Raw genomic sequence first — 3,182 nt, forward strand, 5'->3', positions numbered from 1 at the left:
AGCCAAGCACACTGCCTGGCACACAGTGCCTGGCAAAAGTGTGTTTGAAGAAAGGCTACTTTGGCCTTGCCTGCAGGTCTGAGCTTTCAGAAGAAAGGAGGATTGTCTTGTACCTGTCCTGGTACCCAGCACAGGGCTAGGCATGGAGGCTGTGAGCAATGCTTTTGCTGCTGATTTGCTTTGCACAGAGAGAGCTAAAAGGGGGTTGTGCAGTCTCAAATTGGAAGCAAGTGTCCAAAGAAAGGTGAAGAAAAATGGAGCATAAGCAGTCAACCTGCTTCAAAGAAGAAAGAAGGGGCAGGTGGGGGGAGGGGCGGTTCTAATTCTAATGCTGGCCCTCAAGATCTAGTTGCACCTATCCTTGTTTTGTAAACCAGCCAAAGACATACCTGATTCGTTGATTAAAGGCCTATACCTGGGCAGGGCAGAGTTGGGTAGGCATGCCTAAGGTTCCCAGGCTTTGGGTTCAAGAAACTCATGGGAGACAGACAGATGGGAAGAGAAGTGGGAGGAAGCCATGATGAGTTAGTGTGGAGAAAAAAAACATGTGGCCTGAGAGGAAGGACTCCAATAATGGTGTGAAAAGGCCCAGATGAAGAATATAAGCAAGTACTATGGGATTATAGATGAGAAGGAGTAAGGCAGATGGCATTGGATGGGAGCTGGGAGATGGACGGTGAGGTTATTGAGACAGCATAGGTGAAATATCTGGCTGGCCCAAGCTAAATAAGGCAATTATAAACTCTAACAGGTGTCTGTGTCTTATTATTTGTGATATCAGGTTAAATAATACTGGCACAATAATTATAGGGCTAATAAAATAATAATAAACTTTATTTAGCCCAATACTCATTTTAATTTTATACAACAGGAATGTCTCACAAAAGTGCTGACAGCTGACTGGCCAAAAGGCTCAAGAGGAGTGAAGGGTGGTTTGCCAGGCCTAAGCCCTGACCTCCAGCTCCAGACTTCAGGACCAGGTGCAGGAGCACCTGTATCTTCTAGAACCTCCCTGTGATTGTGGTTATGAAGACATGAAGAAGAAGGGTGTCTGAGTCTGTGAGGAGGAATGAGGCCCAAGAGGCTTCTGGCTTAGAAGGCTGATGGGGCCTGAAGATGGATTCTATGGGAGAGGTCCAGGGTACCTGGAGGAGTGGGACAAGGGAGAGCTAACCCTAGGTCCCATCAGTGAGCGTGTGGGCCCTGCACTGCAGCCATCAACAGGGACCTTCTGGTTAGCAGCTGTAAGTGGGCATGGGGAAGGGAAGGTCAGATGGGGCTCTGGGCATTCCTGACCCAACACGGAGGACAGTAAATGTGATGCCAGAGGGGACAATGACTCAGCAGGGACTCCAGCAGAAAGGCTTCTGTTTAGGACAGTTGCAAATCATCAGGAAATGACTTCTGGGTACCCAGGAAACAGAGCTCCAGGGCCTGGGCTGGCCTGTGACTCGAGCTTGGTCCCTAGGGCACTAGCAGTGGCTCCTGCAGCCCATCAGCCCTGGCATCTCATAGCTTGTCACTCAGCCCTGCCTCGCTCCCATATCCAGCTCTCCTTTCAAGAGCCACCATCTCTCCTGAGCTGACCTAAGCCTGTTCTGTCCTGCTGAGTGTAGATGGCCCCCCTCCCCAGAGCTTTCTAGTGTGAAGGTTCCCTGACCCAGACATTTCTCCCTGTATCTCCACAACCAGAGCCACAGCACAAGGACAGCTGCACAGGAGGGTTCTGGAAGATGCAGGGGCATTTGCACACAGTAGGCCCACACAGTGTGACAAATGTTGACCTCTACGGTGCTGCTCCAGGAAGCTGCATCTACACTGGCCTGTTTACCTGTTCCTTGCTCTCTACCCTCTTCTCTTTAAGAATCAAGGAGGGTTGGGTGGCACAAAGACCTAGGGCTCTGGAATTCTAGGAAGGTTTTTGTTGTTGATTTGTTTTTTCTTGTTCTGACGGTAGAACGCCAGGGTTCACAGAACTTAAGGATTTTGTGCCATGGTAGGCTAGGCCTCTGCCACTAAGCCACGTCCTCAGACTTAGGTTTCTAATTTGTGATGTGACCTGAGGCCAGTTACTTCATCCCTGGGGACTCCATTGTTTACATATGTGATCAAAGAGAGAGGTTGTGGTGGAGATTTGCTGAGATGGGTCTGGGCATTGCAGGTGGGCAGAGGATAGAAGGCAGAGGGCAGAGGGCAGGCAGCTTAGTGTCCAGGCTTCATGTAGTCACCACCGTCTCACTGGATCCCAGCCTGTGTGTTTCCTGGCCTTTCCCTTATAGGAAGTGGTAACTGTTATTTGAAAGGTTCTGCACTTTGATCATTGATAGGGACCAGTGTAGGAGATGGGACCAAGCCCTGGCCCACCCAACTTCCATGGCTTTGGTGAGGAAGCAGGAACCCCCTCAAGTACAAGGCTACAGAACAGGAAAGGCCAGGGGGCATTCCTTAGGGCTTGGCATTCTGTCTGGTCTTGGAAGAATTTTGAGCAATGAATTGGAGAACAGCTGGAGTCTCAGCATTCTAAGATCTGTGAGACAGGAAGGCCAGATATGAGGCGTTTGAGAGCAGCATGCGGTGGCTTCAAGAATTATTTAGGTAAGCACCTGCCATTGCTCTGGTCTTGGCCATTTCAATACCAATTTATAACTCGCTCTCTCTCTCTCTCTCTCTCTCACTCACACATATGCACACACAGAGGTGTATGTGGGAGTAGAGACAGAGAGAAAAAGAGAGAGATAGACCTGTCTCTGCTTCCTTAGTATTGGGATTAAAGGCATACATCACTATATCTTGCCCAGCTCTCTTTTTTATCTGTGTGTCCTCCCATCCCAAGAAGTCAAGGAACCATGTAGTCTTGGCAAAGCAGAGTGATCCATGGAAACCAGAGCCCACGCCCCTCAGGACTCTCTGGGTTCTTCTCAGTGGTTCCACCTCACAGGCACAACCTGACACAGAACACCCATGACCCTTAGTGTGTCTTACCAGAGTTGATGTAGCCTCAAACGTAGCAGAGAAGGTACCAGAATCCCCTCACCCCCAGCCCAGGGCATGTTCAGAGATGTGCAGACCAGTCTCTCTTTAATGGTTTCTATATATGTATAAGCAAGACATTTAGAGTCTTTAGCCCTCTATCTTTGGCATTGTTCTGTCAGTCACCTTTTCTGAATGAGACTGCTCACGGC

Source organism: Meriones unguiculatus, chromosome 11, assembly GCF_030254825.1.
Source record: "Meriones unguiculatus strain TT.TT164.6M chromosome 11, Bangor_MerUng_6.1, whole genome shotgun sequence".
NCBI lineage: Eukaryota > Metazoa > Chordata > Mammalia > Rodentia > Muridae > Meriones > Meriones unguiculatus.